Below are 23,327 nucleotides of genomic sequence, written 5' to 3' on the forward strand. Positions count from 1 at the left end.
AATGGAATATCTCTGAGATGAGTTACCATGTCAACTTCGCTCCACACTCCAGTGTCCATCACAACTACCTTCTCTGGTTTCGGTCGTTGAGGAAGAATGGTATGCCATTCCTCCATAGATATTCACACACCTCATTGTGAGTATCCCCAGCAGGGTTCAAGCTGATGTGCCATATGCTGGCACACATGTGCTTCAGTCGAGAGGCTGGCACATATTCGCATTGTGTGAGTTGACCCGACATGAGCGCCGTCAGGAGGCAGTGGTTAGGAGACAGAAGGGCTGGATGGGGTCAGTTGATGCGAACTGTCAGAAAGACATGAGTGACCAGTAGAAGTGATCGGTATGATGTAACGAACAGCTGTTAAAAGGGCTGACGGATGGTACGCCCTGTCTATTGGAAGCATCATTTTACACTGCAGCACCAAATAAACTGGCGTAGGCATGCGTATTCAAATATAGAGATAAGTAAAAAGGCAGAAGATGGCACTGCGTCGGCAATGCCTACATAAGACAACAAGTGTCTGGCGGAGTTATTAGATAGTTACTGCTGCTACAATGGCAGGTTATCAAAATTTATGTGAGTTTGAACGTGGTGTTATAGTCGGCGCACGAGCGGTGGGACACAGAATCAACGAGGTTGCGATGAAGTGGGGACTTTCCCGTACAACCATTTCACTAGTGTACCTTGAATACCAGGAATACGCGAAAACATCGAATCTCCGACATAGCTGCGGCCGGAAAAGGATCCTACAAGAACGGGTACAACGACGATTGAAGAAAATCGTTCAGCGTTACAGAAGTGCAACCTTTCAACAAATTACTGCACTTTTCAGTGCCGGGCTATCAACAAGAATCAGCTTGCGAAGCGTTCAACGAAACATAATTGCTATGTGCTTTCGTAGCCGAAGGCCCACTAGTGTATCCTTGATGACACAAAGTTTTACGCCTCGCCTGGTCCCGTCAACACCGACATTGGACTGATGATGACTGTAAACATGTTTCCTGGTCGGATGAGTCTCGTTTCAAATTGTATCGAGTGGATGGACGTGTACGGGTATGGAGAGAACCTCATGGATCCATATACTCTGTATGACAGTAGGGGACTGTTCAAGCTGGTTGCAATGGTGTGAGGCGTGTGCATTTTGAATGATATGGGGCCCCTGATGCGTCTAGATACGACTCTGACAGGTGACATATACATAAGCATCCTGTCTGATCACCTGCATCTATTCGTGTCCATTGTGCATTCCGACGGACTTGGAAAATTTCAGCAAGACAATGCGACACATCACACGTCCAGAATTGCTACAGAGAGGCTTCAGGAACACACTTTCGCTGGCCGCCAAACTCCACAGACTTGAACATTATTGAGCATATGAGGGATGCCTTGCAGCGTGCTTTTCAGAAGAGTTCTCCACCCCCTCGTACTCTTACGGACTTAATGGACTGCCCTCCAGCACTACTTCAGACATTAGCTGAGTCCACGCCAAGCGTCATGTTGCGGCACTTCTGCATGCTCGCGGGGGGCCTACACGATATTAGGCAAGTGTAGCAGTTTCTTTCGTTCTTCGTTGTATATATATCGACGATGACTATATTTATGCTAATTATTTAAAGCTCCGATACTACACAATTTAACTGTGCAGATGGAAACGGCATGTGTGAGGTTTTTGGAACAAATTATTACTGTTTGTCGTACTTCACCTGGCAGTGGGCTTAATAGCGACGTACTTTTGTACCCGAACGAATATTATGAGATGATGAAATGATAAGCAGCCAGTTGAATAAAATTTCGATAACCGTTTCGGACAGAACATTATACCTATCGCATTATTTGCGGGTTTCAATAATAAAGTGCATACAGCAAAATGCCATGGTCAGGAAATTTCATTTTGTGCAGATATTGTGAACTACATGCTCAGGGTATTTTTCTGAAGAAATTAAATTCCTTTTATGCAATAGGTGGCTTATTATTTCTGGGTAAAATATACCCATGCTCAAAATTAATGATAATTGCAGAATGTGGTGTCATACAACGTGGTACTTCACAAAACTGGTGCTAATAGCATAGGCACATAGGAAACACACACGACACAGATTTGTAAGTCCACTGTATTGGTGATAAGTTGACAAAACTGTCCCGAAACACATGTGCTACAAAACGCCAAAGTTTCCTGCGCATGTACCCCGACTTCAATATGGGATACGATCACCATGTACACGCACACAGGCCACACAACGGGTTGGCATACGCTGGATCACGTGGTCGAGCAGCTGCTGGGGTGTAGCCTCCCATTCTTACACCAGTGCCTGTCGGAGCTCCTGAAGTGTTCTAGGGGTTTGAAGACGTGCAACGATACGTCGACCGAGAGCATCCCAGACGTGCTCGATGGGGTCTAGGTCTGGAGAACAGGCAGGCCACTCCTTTCGCCTGATATCTTCTGTTTCAAGGTACTCTCCACGAAGGCAACTCGGTGGGGCCGTGCGTTATCATCCATCAGGAGGAAGGTGAGAACCACTACACCCCCGAAAAGGTGGACATACTGGTGCAAAATGACGTCCCGATACACTTGACTTGTTACAGATCCTCTGTCAAAGACATGCAGGGGTGTACGTGCACCAATCATAATCCCACCCTACACCATCAAACCACGACCTCCATACATGTCCCTTTCGAGGACATTAAGGGGTTGGTATCTGGTTCCTGGTTCACGCCAGATGAAAACCCGGCGACATTCACTGTTCAGACTATACCTGCACTCGTCCATAAACATAACCTGGGACCACTGTTCTATTGTCCATGTACTGTGTTCTTGCCACCAGGCTTTACGGGCTCTCCTGTGGCCAGAGGTTAGTGAAATGCACCTTTCAGGTCTCCGGGGGAATAAATCATGTCTGTTCAGTCGTCTGTAGACTTTGTGTCTGGAGACAACTGTTCCAGTGGCTGCGGTAAGGTTCCGAGCAAGGTTACCTGCAGTACTCCGTGGCCGTCTGCGGGCACTGATGGTGGGATATCGGTCTTCTTGTGGTGTTGTACACTCTGTACTTCCCGTACTGTAGCGCCTGGACACGTTTCCTGTCTGCTGAAATCGTTGCCATAATCTTGAAATTCCACTTTGCGGCACATTGAGGGCCAGTGCTGCGACGTGCTGCGTTTGACCAGCCTCCAGTTGCCCTGGTATTCTACCCCTCATAACGTCATCACTATGTGTTCTTTGAGCCATTTTCAACAGACAGTCACCATTAGCGCGTCTGAAAACGTCTGCACACTTACTCGCTGCACCTTACTTTGACACGCACCAAAACATCTCTGTGTATATGGACTGCTGCCAGCACCACCGTGCGACGACCGCATGTCACATGCACCGCAAGGTTATACCCCGTGGTGATTTAAACCAGGAAACCGCCCACCAGAGTGTTGTTGCACCGTGTATCAGCATTATCCTTAAATTATGAGCATGAGTGTGCTAAGTTATGAGATGACATATGGCACAGCCACAATATCCCCACTGTCTCCAGCCTTCGCGAACTTTTTCAAGGAGCACTTTGAGGAGCAAGCTCTGGGTCGTGCGGAGTTGAAACCATTTTGCTGCCCACGGTGTGCTGACGACGCTTTCTTGATACCGTCTCATATTCAAAACGCACTGCAGCAGTTCGTTGACCACATGAACAGTGTTCATCCCAACATTAAATTTACTGTAGGGTTGGAGAGGGGTGGCAAGCTTCCGTTGTTGAATGTTTTAGTTGAAGGATGGTAGGAGGTCGTCTCGATCATTCAGTGCACAGGAAATCTATGCACGCTGAGCGGTACTTAAATACCGACAGCTTTCGTCACTCTGTACACAAGAAAGCGGTACCGAACACGTCAATACACAGGGCAGAGATTATATCTGACAACGGCCACCTATAGTCCGAATTTCAGCATTTGAAGCACGTGTTCAGAGAAACACAGCAAGAGAGAGATTACTAAGGCTTTCAACCGCCATCGACGAAAGACGAGTCGTGAGTCGAAGGAAGAGGCCAAGGCAGCTGCATTCCCTCTATAGTGTGGAAGAAGGAAGGAAGGAAGATTGGGTTTAACGTCCCGCCTACATCGAAGTCATTAGAAACGAAACACAAGTTCGGCTTATGTCGAGGAGTAGGAAGAAAATCGCCCACGCCCTTTCAAAGGAACTATCCCGGCATTTGCCTGGAGCGATCTAGGGAAATCACGGAAAACCTAAATCAGGATAGACGGACGCTGCTTTCCACCGTGGTCCTCCCGAATGCGGATCAAGTGTGCTAACCACTGCACCACTTCTCTCGGTCCCACGCTGTTGAGCATGGCATAAGAAGTCAGTCTCATTCTGCCAACGGCCTTGTCAAAGAGGGCGGAGGAGCGGATAGAGGTTCAGGGCACCCTCTTGTCCTAGGGGTGGGAAATTGCTCCTGAAGGTGGAAGAATCAGCAATGATCAACGACATGAGGATACAGAACGCAATGGAAATCACTGCATTAAAGACACGTAACGTGTATTCACAGGACATGTGGCCTGTAGTTGAAGAAGTGTCATGATGATCTCTCCATTGGCAAAAGATTCCGGAATAGTCCCCCATTCGGATCTCCGGGAGGGAACTGTCAAGGGGGAGGTTAGCATGAGAAAAAGATTGAATAATCAACGAATGGATAATGTTCTACGAGTCGGGGCGTGGAATGTCAGAAGTTTGAACGTGGTAGGGAAACTAGAAAATCTGAAAAGGGAAATGCAAAGGCTCAATCTAGATATAGTAGGGGTCAGTGAAGTGAAGTGGAAGGAAGACAAGGATTTCTGGTCAGATGAGTATCGGGTAATATCAACAGCAGCAGAAAATGGTATAAGAGCTGTAGGATTCGTTATGAATAGGAAGGTAGGGCAGAGGGTGTGTTACTGTGAACAGTTCTGTGACTGGGTTGTTCTAATCAGAATCGACTACAGACCAACACCGACAACGATAGTTCAGGTATACATGCCGACGTCACAAGCTGAACATGAACAGATAGAGAAAGTGTATGAGGATATTGAAAGGGTAATGCAGTATGTAAAGCGGGACGAAAATCTAATAGTCATGGGCGACTGGAATGCAGTTGTAGGGGAAGGAGTAGAAGAAAAGGTTACAGGAGAATATGGGCTTGGGACAAGGAATGAAAGAGGAGAAAGACTAATTGAGTTCTGTAACAAGTTTCAGCTAGTAATAGCGATTACCCTGTCCAAGAATCACAAGAGGAGGAGGTATACTTGGAAAAGGCCGGGAGATACGGGAAGATTTCAATTACATTACATCATGGTCAGACATAGATTCCGAAATCAGATACTGGATTGTAAGGCGTACCCAGGAGCAGATATAGACTCAGATCACAATATAGTAGTGATGAACAGTAGGCTGAAGTTCAAGACATTAGTCAGGAAGAATCAATACGCTAAAAAGTGGGATACGGAAGTTCTAAGGAATGACGAGAAACGTTTGAAGTTCTCTAACGCTATAGATACAGCAATAAGGAATAGCGCAGTAGGCAACACAGTTGAAGAGGAATGGACGTCTCTAAAAAGGGCCGTCACATATGTTGGGAAAGAAAACAAAGGTACAAAGAAGGCAGCTGCAAAGAAACCATGGGTAACAGAAGAAATACTTCAGTTGATTGATGAAACGAGGAAGTACAAACATGTTCCGGGAAAATTAGGAATACAGAAATAAAAGTCGCTGAGGAATGAAATAAATAGGAAGTGCAGGGAAGCTAAGACGAAATGGCTGCAGGAAAAATGTGAAGACATCGAAAAAGAATTGATTGTCGGAAGGACAGACTCAGCATACAGGAAAGTCAAAACTACCTTTGGTGACATTAAAATCAATGGTGGTAACATTAAGAGTGCAACGAGAATTCCACTGTTAAACGCAGAGGAGAGAGCAGATAGGTGGAAAGAATACATTGAAAGCCTCTATGAGGGTGAAGATTTGTCTGATGTGATAGAATAAGAAACAGGAGTCGATTTAGAAGAGATAGGGGATCCAGTATTAGAATCGGAATTTAAAAGAGCTTTGGAGGACTTATGGTCAAATAAGGCAGAAGGGATAGATAACATTCCATCAGAATTTCTAAAATCATTAGGGGAAGAGGCAACTAAACGACTATTCACGTTGGTGTGCCGAATATATGAGTCTGGCGACATACCATCTGATTTTCGGAAAAGCATCATACACACAATTCCGAAGACGGCAAGAGCTGACAAGTGCGAGAATTATCGCACAATCAGCTTAACAGCTCATGCATCGAAGCTGCTTACAAGAATAATATACAGAAGAATGGAAAAGAAAATTGAGAAAGAGCTAGGTGACGATCACTTTGGCTTTAGGAACAGTAAAGGCACGAGAGAGGCAATTCTGACGTTACGGCTAATAATGGAAGCAAGGCTGAAGAAAAATCAAGACACGTTCATAGGATTTGTCGACCTGGAAAAAGCGTTCGACAATATAAAATAGTGCAAGTTGTTCAAGATTCTGAAAAATGTAGGGGTAAGCTATAGGGAGAGACGCGACATATGCAATATGTACAACAACCAAGAGGGAATAATAAGAGTGGACGATCAAGAACGAAGTGCTCGTATTAAGAAAGGAGTAAGACAAGGCTGTAGCCTTTCGCCCCTACTCTTCAATCTGTACATCGAGGAAGCAATGATGGAAATAAAAGAAAGGTTCAGGAGTGGAATTAAAATACAAGGTGAAAGGATATCAATGATACTATTCGCTGATGACATTGCTATCCTGAGTGTAAGTGAAGAAGAATTAAATGATCTGCTGAACGGAATGAACAGTCTAATGAGTACACAGTATGGTTTGAGAGTAAATGGGAGAAAGACGAAGGTAATGAGAAGCAGTAGAAATGAGAACAGTGAGAAACTTAACATCAGGATTGATGGTCACGAAGTCAATGAAGTTAAGGAATTCTGCTACCTACCCAGTAAAATAACCAATGACTGACGGAGCAAGGAGGACATCAAAAGCAGACTCGCTATGGCAAAAAAGCCATTTCTGGCCAGGAGAAGTCTACTAATATCAAATACCGGCCTTAATTTGAGGAAGAAATTTGTGAGGATGTACGTCTGGAGTACAGCATTGTATGGTAGTGAAACATGGACTATAGGAAAACCGGAACAGAAGAGAATCGAATCATTTGAGATGTGGTGCTATAGACGAATGTTGAAAATTAGGTGGACTGATAAGGTCAGGACATCAGGATGATAGGACATCTGCTAAGACATGACGGAATGACTTCCATGGTACTAGAGGGAGCTGTAGAGGGCAAAAACTGTAGAGGAAGACAGAGATTGGAATACGTCAAGCAAATAATTGAGGACGTAGGTTGCAAGTGCTACTCTGAGATGAAGAGGTTGGCACAGGAAAGGAATTCGTGGCGGGCCGCATCAAACCAGTCAGTAGACTGATGAAAAAAAAAAAAAAAAAAACAAGTCTTCGAGTTCCTAGCGTTGTGGTAGCACTTACACATGTCAAACCTCTCGCACTGTTACCGAGCGCCGGCTACGGTCGCAGGTTCGAATCCTGCCTGTGGCATGGATGTGTGTGATGTCCTTAGGTTTAGGTAGTTCTAAGTTCTAGGGGACTAATGACCTCAGATGTTTAGCCCCATTGACCTCTGAGCCATGTTTTTGTTACCGAGCGTTGTCCAGATCATTTACGAACTACTAGACAAAGAGAACTTGAGAAGCCAGAGGTGGCTGAATATAGACTGGAAAACAGGCATATAAACAACATAAAAAAAGGAGAGTTCTGTCTAATAACGCATCATACTGGGATTCTGTTACCAAAGAAGCTGCTGAAATTAGAATAAGCAAGAACATTTTTAGTGGAACATGGGGACAGGCCTTGGAAATTGAACGAAACATAGGCTTGACGCTTGTTTGGACATGGGCGCGGCAGTTTCAAACGTGGCTCAGGCTGCTCGCGCCGTGTGATGGCGGTCGGTGCCTCGGCGGGGCGGAGCCGCTAAGAGCTGTCCAAATTGGCTTCCGCGTGTGTGTCAGTCCGGCCCTCTCTCGAAGATTCCAGAGGCTCCTATATCAGCAGAACACCAGGCCAGCACGGGCAGTCTGATTTCAACTCCTTATGGTAATGGCGAAGACATCTGTTGAAAACTCGAGAGTTTTTACGCTAGTCTCTTGTGACTAGCGCATGCTATTGCTGTGGTGTTTGTGGTATATTGTCGGACTGCTATCTGTGCGCTAGCAAGAACTTCGGTGTAAATAAGCTCGCACAAAACCCGTTTTATTATTTGTACTAGAGATGAGTTAGTTCACCTGATCTTTTATTGGTTCTTTTGCCAAAATATTTGTTACTGCACTGCAAAAAGTTACCGAAAACTGTGTCTAGAAGCTGAAATCTAGCGCTGCCACTTCTCCTTGAGATTTTGTTATCTGACGGATGTAGTAAATGTTAGCGCAGCCTTGTTTTATATTAGTGGCTGATTCATTGGTATTCAGCTTTGTTTTCAAATTCAACTTTACACTCTCATGGACTAATTTTTAACCTCACTCCGTCTTCAGGCCACAAGTGGTCCATCGGGACCATCCGACCGTCGTGTCATCCTCACTTGAGGATGCGGATAGGAGGGGCGTGTGGTCAGCACACTGCTCTCCCAGTCGTTATGATGCTTTTCTTTGACCGGAGCCGCTACTATTCGGTCGAGGAGCTCTTCAATTGGCATCAAGAGGCTGAGTGCAACCCGAAAAATGGCAACAGCGCATGGCGGCTGGATGGTCACCCATCCAACTGCCGGCCACGCCTGACAGCGCTTAACTTCGGTGATCTCACGGGAACCGGTGTATCCACTGCGGCAAGGCCTTTGCCTTAATTTTTAACTGGGAAATCTTTAATCTCATTGTTTTATGTAGCAATGTTAAAGCGGATGTGCAGGGACTATATCACATGAAGTTGGTATTAAATGTTTCTACGTTCAGGTTTTTATATAGTTTCCCTTTGAGGTGAGCTGACACCGACTTAATTTGTATTACTCGTGTCGGCCTGATTCTGGCGGAATCTGTCGACCGTTACCCTGTATACAGCTATGGTATCCATTTGCGTTGATCGTAGAGTAGCGGTGGATTAAGGTGACTTGGGAAGGTAAATAAATGTCTTGTGACTAGGGCCTCTCGTCGGATAGACCGTTCGCCGGGTGTAAGTATTCCGATTTGGCGCCACTTCGGCGACTTGCGCGTCGATGAGGATGAAATGATGATGATTATGACAAAACACGCAGTCCATGAGCGGAGAAAATCTCTGATCCAGCCGGGAATCGTTCGTTTTCGTTCTTTGTATCTGCTCGGTGCGGACGTCGCAAGTCACCCGTTTCAGTTCGTCGTTGATTCATTTTTTTATTACAGAGGGCAGCTACCCCACTGACCGAACACGCTGAGTTACCGTGCCGGCACCACTCAGCTACTGGCGGCGGGCACTTGAGAAGATTATAACATTCATTAAAGATAGTTATTGTGTAAAACAGTAACTGCAGAAAGGTAAAGATTTGATTGATGGTCCGAAGGAGTGCTACAACTTTACTGTTTTTTGAATGTTTATATAACGGATTGGGTAAATAAGAAGTGTTTTAAAACGCCAGTCTGCAGTTACTGGACCCAGTTCCCCCTCCGCCTCTGTGTATGCAATACCGTCGTAACGGCGTACGATGGAAATAGCCCATTCAACGTTCACTAATAGGTGTCTGCATACGTTTCATCGGATAATGTGTCTTTAGCTGTTCACGTGTTGCCCGAAGTGCCTCAGCAAGGACAGTGACTGGGTGGATACAGCGCGATCCACTGAGCTGCCTCGACGCCGACGGACAGAACAGATCCAAGGTGCGACTGGGCGCCGTACACAAAACGGAGCGGCGCCGGCCGGATTTGCGTGATGTCCGGCGGCTGCGCGAGGCCCCAGCTGATGGCCCGCCCAGACACGCCGACGAAATGAGGCGCCGCCGCTGTATACATGAATAGCGCCGCACCGCCTAATGACGTCGCGGGGCTCCACCAGCGCCCCGAGTCGGAGGCGGCCGCGCCCTGCCGTCTGGGCTCTCCTCCCGCAGTGTGCCGGTGGCGCTGCTCTGGCCAGCAAACGCCCATCTCAGCTGCTGCTGGTTGAAAACACGCAAGCGCTTGTCGCCGCTGCATATTCCTTGTACAGACTCGTGTTACACAAGCACAGGATCTACACCGCATCCAACTTACTGTAGAGTGAATATGTGGCCAACGGCCTTGTCGCAGTGGTAATACCGGTTCCCGTCAGGTACCGAAGTTAAGCGCTGTCGGGTTAGGCTAGCACTTGGATGGGTGACCATCCGATCTGCCGAGCGCTGTTGGCAAGCGGGCTGCACTCAGCGCTTGCGAGGCAAACTGAGGAGCTACTAGACTGAGAAGTAGCGGCTCCGGTCTCGTAAGTTGGCATACGACCGGGAGAGCGGTGTGCTGACCACATGCCCCTCCGTATGCGCATCCAGTGAGGCCTGTGGTCTGAGGATGACACGGCGACCGGTCGGTACCGTTGGGCATTCCCCGGCCTTTTCGGACGGAGTTAAGTTTAGTTTTAGAGTCAATATGTAAAATGTTGAAGAATGCGGGAAAAGAAACATCTGCATAGTAGACAATGGCTTTACTTTCTTCTATACGACCCAGTCACATTAAGGTACCCACCACCTGTGTTCGTCATCAACGTTCCATAAACACTCACAGACAGCAAGCGGCTCAAAAAATGGTTCAAATGGCTTTGAGCACTGTCGGACTTAACTTCTGTGGTCCTCAGTCCCCTAGAACGTAGAATTACTTAAACCTAACTATCCTAAGGACATCCCACACATCCATCCCCGAGGCAGGATTCGAACCTGCGACCGTAGCCGTCGCGCGGTTCCAGACTGAAGCACCTAGAACCGCTCGGTCACTCCGGCTGGCACGGCAAATGGCAACAGTAGCAGTAATGGATATACAGGGTGTATTAAAATGAACGCAACATGTTTCAGGACACATTCCTCATACGTAGAAGAAGAAGCTATGTTATATGAACATGCGTCTGGACAGGCTTTCTTTCCATCTTACAAATTTTCTCCAACTAATTAATCATGGGAAACACACACCAACAGAATGTATCAGCATACCACATGGATGGCTTTCTCACAGGAGATGTTTGATACGCCCCCTGTGGACACTGATACATTAATCAATCCACCGTTGTAGCGAATCTCGGGTGCACTAATGTATCCCTGGAGTATTGCTTACGGTTTCACAGCCTTCCATAATACGGACATGGAGACTCTGAATACCTTGTACTTGGGTTCCATACACAAGAGCTTTCAAATGCCCCACATATAACAGTATAGTAGGTTTAGGTCGGAAGAGCGTGGAGGCCAGGCAATTGGTCCATCTCTACTACCCATATGTCACTGAATCTGTTATTTAGAAGCCGACGGATATTAACACTAATATGAAGAACTGCTTCGTCATGCATGGTGCACGCGTTCTACTGGACAGCTAAAAGCACATCTACTACAGGTAAAGGCACAGTCACAAATAATGCTGGCCAAAACACCGACAGAAAATCTGTGCTGATTACTTGCTTCAAGAGTTAAATAAGGCTTGACGTCTGCCCATACATGCCGATTGTCAAAATTTGGGGTATGATCTCTTTCAAACGCGTTGAAAAAATGAACTGTAAAATGGAAAAAGACCGTTTTCGAACCCACGTTCATACAAGGTGCGGCCCTTAAATCGGACAAATGAAACATTTTTTTGAAAAGCAAAATACAAATGAAAGTGAAACTCCTTTTACAGATAAGCAGCGGTATCTTTCGAGAGCAATATTAGTCCATAAAACCCTCTTCAGCCAAAATGACTGCCTCTAGTCTTGTCCTGAAGCTCTCGCATGCACTGTTTTAAGTAGCGCTCTCCATATTCGCGGATGATGCTTCGATAGGGGTGCTACATTAAGGTGCCTCGTCTTATCGGCAACTCTTTCGAATACGCTCCAAAAATAGTAATCGAGGGGGTTCAAATCCGGGCTATTCGGGGCCAGATCTCCTTTGACCGGAACATGTCAGCGCTATCCGTTATCCAGTTTTGGACTAAACGGCTCGTATGAGGCAAGCCGGTGCACGGTGCTGTTGAAAGACATACTGTCTCCCTGAGGCCACAGTTATTGCGAACGATTTCACGACATTGGTCAAAATTTGCAGATAAACTTCTTTTGTGACAGTTTGTCCCTTTGCAAAGAAATGTGACGGCATGATACAACCTTCACTGGACGAACACCCATGACCTTAACCCCAGACGTCTCCGAAGCATTATACATGGCCACAGTATCGTAAACAGTTGATCTCGGCTACCTGAAGACTCGAAATATTTCGGTGAGCGAATACCCAACACGACGATGTTCGATAATCGCGGTTCTTCGGTTCTACTCTGGACTTGCCCGTGACGTCTCGGATTTTGAGGTTCTGGTTGATTACTAGACGTCTATGGTTCTCAAGAATGCCAATCGCGACCTCCTGCAGAACTACTGTATGGTGGGAAATTCAAACTGAAATTTGTCCGGATTTAAGCGGCGTACCCTGTATAACGTAACTTATTCGTCTACTTGTGAGGAATGTGTCCTGCAGTCCTCATAGAATTAACGTGGTCCTTGAGAGAGCAATCCGTGGCAGAACTGTTGTAGTTGGTATGAAGGGACGAAATACAGCCAGAGTTCAAGAAGAGTGCATTATACGTAACTAGAAATATGGCAGATACTAACAAGTGTGATTGTTAACGACCCATCAGTTTAATAACCTGGTAGAAACGATGAAATTCGGGATAGCTAGTAGAAATTAGTCTCGTGAAGCTCAATTTCGTCTCGAGCTTTCTAGGACCACGAGAGACAACACTGTCCCTACAGTATTTCTAAGAATATACTAAAAATACGGTAAACCTACTCTTATAGCATTTATAGATTTGTAGAAACCTTTTGAAATGTGGACTGGAATGCACTCTTCGAAATCCTGAAGTTAGCAAGGAGCACAACGTTGTTTATAACGTGTACAGAAACCAAACTATACAAACTAATTATAAGAGTGCAAGGACATGGAAGGGGAGCGACGTTTGAGAAGGGTATAAGACAGGGTTGTAGGGTATCTCCTGTAGTGAATGACGGTAGTAGCCAGCGATTTGCAGTCTAACACAACTCTTTATTTACAAGCCACATAATGTATATAACAAAAGAATTTATAATTCATATGTATCTTAGGTAGATTAAAACTGAAGAAACTACAAATAGGTGCTAATTTAAGGAGATGGGACCTGGATAAACTGAAAGAACCAGAGGTTGTAGAGAGTTTCAGGGAGAGCATAAGGGAACAATTGACAGGAATGGAGGAAAGAAATACAGTAGAAGAAGAATTTGTTACTCTGAGGGATGAAGAAGTGAAGGCAGCAGAAGATCAAGTAGGTAAAAAGACGAGGGATAATAGAAATCCGTGGGTAACAGAAGAAATATTGAATTTAATTGATGAAAGGAGAAAATATAAAAATGCAGTAAATGAAGCAGGCAAAAAGGAATACAAACGTCTCAAAAATGAGATCGAGAGGAAGTGCAAAATGGCTAAACAGGGATGGCTAGAGGACAAATGTAAGGATGTAGAAGCTTATCTCACTAGGGGTAAGATAGATACTGCCTACAGGAAAATTAAAGAGACCTTTGGAGAGAAGAGAACCACGTGTATGAATATCAAGAGCTCAGACAGAAACCCAGTTCTAAGCAAAGAAGGGAAGGCGGAAAGGTGGAAGGAGTATATACAGGGTTTATACAAAGGCGATGTATTTGAGGACAATGTTCTGGAAATGGAAGAGGATACAGATGAAGATGAAATGGGAGATACGATACTGCGGGAAGAGTTTGACAGAGCACTGAAAGACCTGAGTCGAAATAAGGCCACGGGAGTAGACAACATTCCATTAGAACTACTGACGGCCTTGGGAGATCCAGTCATGACAAAACTCTACCATCTGGTGAGCAAGATGTATGAGACAGGCGAAATACCATCAGACTTCAAGAAGAATATAATAATTCCAATCCCAAAGAAAGCAGGTGTTGACAGATGTGAAAATTACCGAAATATCAGTTTAATAAGTCACAGCTGCAAAATACTAACGCGAATTCTTTACAGACGATTGGAAAAACTGGTAGAAGCGGATCTTGGGGGAGATCAATTTGGATTCCGCAGAAATGTTGGAACACGTGAGGCAATACTAACCTTAAGACTTATCTTAGAAGAAAGATTAAGAAAAGGCAAACCTACCTTTCTAGCATTTGTAGACTTAGAGAAAGCTTTTCACAATGTTGACTGGAATACTCTCTTTCAAATTCTAAAGGTGGCAGGGGTAAAATACAGGAATCGTAAGGCTTTTTACAATTTATACAGAAAAAAATATGGCAGTTATAAGAGTCAAGGGGCATGAAAGGGAAGCAGTGGTTGGGAAGGGAGTGAGACAGGGTTGTAGCCTCTCCCCGATGTAATTCAATCTGTATATTGAGCAACCAGTAAAGGAAACAAAAGAAAAATTTGGAGTAGGTATTAAAATTCATGGAGAAGAAATAAAAACTTTGAGGTTCGCCGATGACATTGTAATTCTGTCAGAGACAGCAAAGGACTTGGAAGAGCAGTTGAACGGAATGGACAGTGTCTTGAAAGGAGGATATAAGATGAACATCAACAAAAGCAAAACGAGTATAATGGAATGTAGTCAAATCAAATCTGGTGATGCTGAGGGAATTAGATTAGGAAATGAGACACTTAAAGTAGTAAAGGAGTTTTGCTATTTGGGGAGTAAAATAACTGATGATGGTCGAAGTAGAGAGGATGAAGACGTTGGTGTGCCGAATATATGAGTCTGGCGACATACCATCTGACTTTCGGAAAAGCATCATCCACACAATTCCGAAGACGGCAAGAGCTGACAAGTGCGAGAATTATCGCACAATCAGCTTAACAGCTCATGCATCGAAGCTGCTTACAAGAATAATATACAGAAGAATGGAAAAGAAAATTGAGAAAGAGCTAGGTGACGATCACTTTGGCTTTAGGAACAGTAAAGGCACGAGAGAGGCAATTCTGACGTTACGGCTAATAATGGAAGCAAGGCTGAAGAAAAATCAAGACACGTTCATAGGATTTGTCGACCTGGAAAAAGCGTTCGACAATATAAAATAGTGCAAGTTGTTCAAGATTCTGAAAAATGTAGGGGTAAGCTATAGGGAGAGACGCGACATATGCAATATGTACAACAACCAAGAGGGAATAATAAGAGTGGACGATCAAGAACGAAGTGCTCGTATTAAGAAAGGAGTAAGACAAGGCTGTAGCCTTTCGCCCCTACTCTTCAATCTGTACATCGAGGAAGCAATGATGGAAATAAAAGAAAGGTTCAGGAGTGGAATTAAAATACAAGGTGAAAGGATATCAATGTTACGATTCGCTGATGATATTGCTATCCTGAGTGAAAGTGAAGAAGAATTAAATGATCTGCTGAACGTAATGAACAGTCTAATGAGTACACAGTATGGTTTGAGAGTAAATCGGAGAAAGACGAAGGTAATGAGAAGCAGTAGAAATGAGAATAGTGAGAAACTTAACATCAGGATTGATGGTCACGAAGTCAATGAAGTTAAGGAATTCTGCTACCTAGCCAGTAAAATAACCAATGTAGACTGGCAATGGCAAGGAAAGCATTTCTGAAGAAGAGAAATTTGTTAACATTGAGTATAGATTCAAGTGTCAGGAAGTCGTTTCTGAAAGTATTTGTCTGGAGTGTAGCCATGTATGGAAGTGAAACATGGATGATAAATAGTTTGGGCAAGAAGAGAATAGAAGCTTTCGAAATGTGGTGCTACAGAAGAATGCTGAAGATTAGATGGGTAGATCACATAACTAATGAGGAGGTATTGAATAGAATTGGGGAGAAGAGAAGTTTGTGGCACAACTTGACAAAAAGAAGGGACCGGTTGACAGGACATGTTTTGAGGCATCAAGGGATCACAAATTTAGCATTGGAGGGCAGCGTGGAGGGTAAAAATCGTAGAGGGAGACCAAGAGATGAATACACTAAGCAGATTCAGAAGTATGTAGGTTGCAGTAAATACTGGGAGATGAAGAAGCTTGCACAGGGTACAGTAGCATGGAGAGCTGCATCAAACCAGTCTCAGGGCTGAATACCACAACAACAACAACAATGTATCTTAGGAATCGGCATTAGGAGGGTTGAACCGGACGTGGTATCTGTTTCTCTTCTGCCAACATTCTCCCCACCAAGATGCCCGTGATGCTATGAACTTCCAAGTGCTTTTGGTTTTTGGGAGGAAGCGATGGGTCTCTGAGATGATCGGTGATGAGTGTCGTGAAGATATGTGACCCATCAATGAATATTACACGTGGTTGCTCACTAGTGACATCTTCAAACGTTAATCCAAAATACTTGAATCTAAACATTGTGAATTTTAGTAATTCATATTTTTAGCAGGATACGTATGTAAGATAATGAAGGTATTGTGAGCATCCAAGTATTCCACCACGTTACCAGATCGCTGGGTAGCAATTCATTCCAGTCAATTCCGCTGCCTCTCCGTTTCTTGGAATAATGTGTCCGCCGTGGTTGACACAGGAGAGAATTGCCTTGTGCAGTCGGCAATAGTATCCTTTTAATAGTAGGTCCGTCAGCTACTTTTGTTGTAGCTTTATCAGCAATAATGTGCCGCAGTAATGTATAAGTTGTCCATTGCCGTGTTCCAATATAGTCTGTCAGCCTTCGGTTCTGCAGATGTCTTGTAGCTGATTAGAAGTAGTGGCCCATTTCGCTAATTATAAGTTCAATAATTTCATGAGGGCCCTTAGCTTATAATACATGAGTGGCAGCTTCATTATCATTATCTGCGCCAAACGCAAAGTCAAGGTGTTATTTGGTTTTAGGAGCGGGCTCTATGTAGTTATTTGTAATGTAGTCCAACCCAAGATGATGGTAAGCGTCTTTGGAAGAACCGTTTCTGGTAAGTCTTTTACGTAAACTACGAATCTACTTGCTGCGTTCACTCGGTTATTAGAATATAGAATAATATTTTCTTTCTTACTCGAGCGACTCTTCGGTGATCACGAACAAGATGAAATGCCTGAAATTTTAGGAAGAGGACCGAAATCTTTATTGGTCTTTAAGTTACACTATGGGAAGTTAGCTCAGTTGTCTCTAGAATCCAAAACGGTTTCCATTCGGTCATCTGCTGGTAAAATGAAATGAAATGTCGTGTGACGAGGGCCTCCCGTCGGGTAGACCGTTCGCCTGGTACAAGCCTTTCGATTTGACGCCACTTCGGCGACTTGCGCGTCGATGGGGATGAAATGATGATGATTAGGACAACACAACACCCAGTCCCTGAGCGGAGAAAATCTCCGACCCAGCCGGGAATCGTACCCGGGCTCTTTGGATTGACAGTCTGTCGCGCTGACCACTCAGCTACCGGGGGCGGACATATGCTGGTATGTGAGCCTGATGTACGAAGTCAGCAAAGGCTAACTTCGTGCAGACTTCATGTCTGATCCAACTAAAGATCCATCCGAATACACTGGGAAATAGAAGAATGGACTTAAGAATGTCTTTTGGTAGACTATCTGTGACAAGCTGCCAGTATTGATCACTACCAATTAAAAGCTCAACGGGCATATTCTCTTGGCAATCTGTTTGAGGATAAGCTCACTGCGGTGTGAGGACATGTGCCATGTTCGTCATATCTTCTGGAACTGTGTGATTATGGGAGTGGGGGGGGGGGGTGATGTAGTGGTCTCTTTCACAAGAGCTGATATTAGTCGTAGAATTAGTCCGCATTCCTCTAACTTCGAAATTGGCAATACGATGCCAATGAATGGGGATGGATGCAAGGCTTCAGTTGTCTAGCACACATCGAGCAGGTTTACTTAGTCATGTTGGTCCTACCATGCACACTTGAACTGTCTGCAAGAATGTGAAGCTTGGCGTAGTTGCGTCTATTTTAGCAACACAAGTGACATTATTTCTCTGTGCTGCTGATATACTGCACGTCGTACCTTCGACGTATATTAACTTATGATGCAGTTTTTTACGGACAGCAAGAAATACCCTACCCTTCTTCCCTCTATTTGACACTTTATGTCCTTTGTTTAGCACTGAAAACGTCCAGTGAGGTCAGTAACTTTTTGACAGGGGTCAGTGGCCACATTTTCCGCAAAAGACCCAAAGTGGACAGTAACTTCTATTGCCCTTGGGCGAGGTTTGTTTCTGATCTTGTGTAATTCTATTCTTGTCTTCATAGCGTACTGTGAGGGTTTTCTTGTTTTCTTCATATTCCAGCTAATTGCTTAGGCTCTCCCAAGCAGCCACGCAAATATCTATATTAATGAACAGTGGATATCATAGGATTCTGGTCAATCAAATGGCTCTGAGCACTATGAGACTTAACTTCTGAGGTCATCAGTCTCCTAGAACTTAGAACTACTTAAACCTAACTAACCTAAGGACATCACACACATCCATCCCCGAGGCAGGATTCGCACCAGCGACCGTAGCAGTAGCGCTGTTCCAGACTGTAGCGCCTAGAACCACTCGGCCAAACCGGCCGGCAAGTGGCAGTCGTGACATGTTGTTTACCAGTGATGATAGTGTGAGACATGGAATTAGTCAATTTCTTTTCTATACCCCGTGACGTGGTAAAATAGTGCCTTTGGCCGAGTCCATACATTCGTCACACTTGGACCCGTCAGCATCGTAATCAATGTCACCGAGAAGACTGTGTATTTTTCTTAATGTAAACAATAATTCCTGCAATAGGTCTTTAGAATATTCATAATCTTCAGCTAGAGTTGTGTGTTGCTCTCGCCCCTCTCTTCTTCAGTCGCTGTAGCCGATTATTGCTATCTGCGTTTTTTGTGTCAGACATCGTGAGGTGAACGCAATTGTCTCGGCGCTTCAACGCAGAACGTAGCCTGATAACAAGTAAAAGATGTATAAGTTACAATCGACAGGCATAGTGCAAGATCTGACAATCCGTTAAAGCGCCAACCGGTATGCCACAATAGTGGTATAGCACGCAATAATGGGGTTCACTTCGGTTGCAAGTGACACTATAGCATGTGTGGCGTGATAATTCAATGGAACTTACCGGTGTACGCAGGCAGTGTTTCTTGCCTGGCATGACAAATCACTGCAGTGAGCTTTACCTGACATAGCCAAGTGAAGTGCGTTTAAAAAATCGTGGTATCACGACAGCAATCGTGGAAATCTCACGGGTTTCGGCAATAATTTTTCCGTCGTTAATGATATCAGAAGACAGCCACTGCAGTTTACCACAGCTCTTATTTACAGGTCAGTGGACATATATAACGAAAGAGTTTACAACAATTCACATCTTAGGAATCAGCATTACTGATAGCAGATATAAATGTCTTGATTACATCAGTTTCTGACATCCACGATGTCACTCAGTTTGCTCATAGATCAAGCGGTAAAATATGCCAAGGAGAAATTTAGAAACGGAATTGAAGTTCAGGAATAAGAAATAAAAACCAATGAGATTTGCCGACATCGTCAGAGATACCAGAGAATTCTAAAAGCCAGCTGAACTGAATTGATGGTGTCTCGAAAAAAGGTTATAAGATCATCAACAAAAATAAAACAAGGATAATGGTAAGTAAAGGAATTTAATCAGGAGACGCTGCGGAAAATACAGTAGCAAATGATACACTAGAAGTAGATAAGTTTTGTTGTTTTGACTGTCAACGTCAGAAGTTTCTCAACTTCTGACATTGAAAAGGTAGATTTGTAGATTCAAAGAAACATTTTGACAGTCCTCGGGTTTAATGGCCGGTTCATAGTGACGTGCCCCATGAGCACAATATTTCGGTGATCAGAAGTGTTGCCATCATCAGGAGCGCTGACAAACCTACCTCCGGCAGGTGCACGGCCAAACTATATCCCCTCTGCGAGTCGTTCTGTTCGTGGGCTGCAGACTGTCAGGTAGCAACAGCTGGAAAACTGTTTCTCAATGACAATGACTTTTTTTGGAATCATCTGTCGTCTGACTCGGTAGATGCAGACCGCCATGAATTAGTTCCTTGTGCTAACCTATTCATCTCAGAATTGCACTTGCAACTTACGTCTTCAACTCCTTGTTGGGTGTACTCCGAACCCGGTATTCCCATAGTTTTTGCCCTTTACAGCTCCCTGTAGTACATTCAGTGGTGTATCAACACATGGCCTATCGTCCTGTCCTTTCTTCTCGTTAGTGCTTTCCAAATGTTCCTTCATTCTCCGGTTATGTGGACAACCTGTTCCATTTATCGAACTGTTCACATGTGCATTGCTGGTTGATAGTGCCCGGCGCATGGCTGACTTATGTCCCCTACCCTGTGAGCCGTTCTGCATGTGTTCCACACCCAAGGGCGCTTGTTGGCGGAGGTGGACGTTGCATCTCGGCCTCTGCGGGCAGCGATGTTCGTCAGGACGCCCCGGTTGCGATAGTGTCCGTCGGATCTGGCCTCCAGAGCGTTTTATTTGCTTAATGGCTTCTTATTAAGAACCAGTGCTGGTCCGCATCCCAGTTGATGAGATTGTCCCTGGTGCGTAGTTTGATGGCTTCTCTAACGAAACTGTCCCAGTAATTTGAAGTTCCCGATAATATCTCATTGAGGTCGTATCCATCAAATGTGTCTCGGGTAAACAGTGTTCTGCCATCAACGACTTTTTGTGATGCTTTACACAAGTGTACCGCCCGTGTTCTTAGCACCGATGTTCGAAGGTGCACACTGTTTGTTCAAAATAAGTCTCGCCACACTGGCATGGAATCTAGTATAGCTCAGCCTTACGTTAACGAAGGTCATTTTTGACTGTACCCAATAAGTTCTGCGTTTTATTGGGCAGGTAAAAGACAGTGCATCGTAAAAAGGCAGTCACTGCCTCATTCGCCGTGACTTTGTCCGTCTCCACAGGCTGTACTTGAGAGGTACAAAGCGCGCCTAATCTGCAACTCCGAGTAACTGTTTTCTTTTTACGAATTTTAATTCTGAGATGTTCCAGTTCATAGAGAAGTCTCTCTGCATCTGCGATGGAGCACGCTCTGCATACTGCAGTTTTTAGACCCCACTACTACACGCTGGGTGGCTGCATCTGTCTGTGTGCAAGAACAAACCGGTATTCTTTTTCTTCCGATACGCACAATAAACGCCGTGGGCTACGGTGCCATCAACTCTTCTCGTGATCATGACGTCAAGGAATGTAGTCTTATTACTGATTACGTCTCAGTAGTGAATCTGATGTTGGGATGAATAAAGTTCAAATGGTTCAATGGCTCTGAGCACTATGGGACTTAACTTCTGAGGTCATTAGTCTTATAACTTAGAACTACTTAAACCTGACTAACCTAAGGACATCACACACATCCATGCCCGAGGCAGGATTCGAACCTGTGACCGTAGCGGTCGCGCGGTTCCAGACTGTAGCGCCTAGAACCGCTCGGCCACTCCGGCCGGCTGAAAGGAATTCGGGTGTGTGAGGAAGTAATGGAGTTTGTCGCTTTCTTGGGGTCAGATGACGAAGTTGCGGTCCTCATTACGGAAAAAGAAAATAGGTTTTTATTTCGGTAACCTCGAAGAGCTACATACACAAATCCGAAACCCCACTCATACGGTTATAGTTGGTGGGGACTTCAACCTACCGTCGGTATGTTGGCAAAAATTACACGAGTTGGGATGGAAGTCATTACAGCATAGACGTTTTTCGTCGCGGCGAGAGCTTTTTACGAAATTTCAGTCACCAACTTTCTCTTCCGAATGCGAAAATATTTTGTTGAGCCCAACCTACATAGGTAGGAATGATCATCAAAATAAAATAAGACAAATCAGAGCTCGAACAGAAAGGTTTAGGTGTTCGTTTTTCCCGCTCGCTGTTCGGGAGTGGAATAGTAGAGAGATAGTATGATTGTGGTTCGATGAACCCTCTGCCAAGCACTTAAATGTGAATTGCAGAGTAGTCATGTAGATGTAGATGTAGATGAGATAGTGAACTACTGACTGCGACTCCGTTTGTTCATGGTATTCTCCATTAAACAGAAAATACGTGAAGGTGATTCCTGAAAACGCCGGAGGCTTTCCCGTCAAATTTATGACTAATGAGTTCAAATCACTCTCGTAGAGGAAACCTACTGACTAGTGAAACTGCATCATAGTTCATAAGCGTATCTGAGAACTTCAACCTTAAGTTGTTGAGGCGTTTCACAGAATCCACCGATTTGCGAAAATGATGCGAGCATTTCTCCGCATAAGAGTTAGTACGTCTTTTACTCGTATGTATTTTTCTAGCAAATATGTTGGAGCCCTAATGTTGCTGATAGTGGTGCGTAACGGCACAACATCGTTGTTGACTTTAGGGAGTCCATCAAGTCTGGGCTGTACAGATCCCCGTGGTCACAGTTTCTCTATTACTGCCTCTGGCACCCCTTGTGAATCCGAGTCCTCGAGATGCGCCCTGGTGTTGTTCTTTACCTTCTTGGTGGGGTCAGTAATGATGTTTCTGTACGAATAGACATCTAGGAGGTTCTGTATCTTCTCAGTGTAGTCATTTAATCCTTGGATGGAGAGATAAACTGCCGTTGTGCTTGTCAGAACGTAACACGATTATCTCAGGGTACTCTATAAGGTCCCGAAAGCCCACCCTCTCTCTGCTAGTTTGACTTACTAAGCTTAGTTCTAGCCAGAGTGCAAGTTTAACGACGTACTAGTTTAGCTCCTTCAGGGAGAGTCACAGCGCCACCTGTTCAACTGTGCCGACTACATCTGCGAACAGTGTGAACTTGGGAGTGCGAGCAAAGTTAAGTCCCGTGCCCAGATCTGAAATCGCATCGTCAATGAACTGCATGTATGACAAGACAAGTATGATGACAGTCTTGCAGGGGCTTCCAGCAATGTTTCGTCAGCTAGACGTATGTCCAGGATTCAAGTGAGTGAGTGACCAATTACAAATTCACCTTAAATATTTCTCACGTCTCTGGCGGGTAAAGCGTATCCTCTCAAGCACCGATAAAAGGGTAACCATTAGTAATTGAAAAAGAGGCTTTAAGTTTGTATTAACGTGTATTATCGTTTTTTGCTTTGGGGGACGTCTTTTTTAGCTAGGATTACAGTTTCAGGAAACTAAGTGTACTTAATACATCCTCTTGATGAATAAGTCTTCGCTTCCAGTTTTCAATCCCAATAAAGAGAGTTTTTTTTCACAT

The sequence above is a fragment of the Schistocerca gregaria genome, chromosome 2 (assembly GCF_023897955.1).
Source record: "Schistocerca gregaria isolate iqSchGreg1 chromosome 2, iqSchGreg1.2, whole genome shotgun sequence".
NCBI classification, from domain to species: domain Eukaryota; kingdom Metazoa; phylum Arthropoda; class Insecta; order Orthoptera; family Acrididae; genus Schistocerca; species Schistocerca gregaria.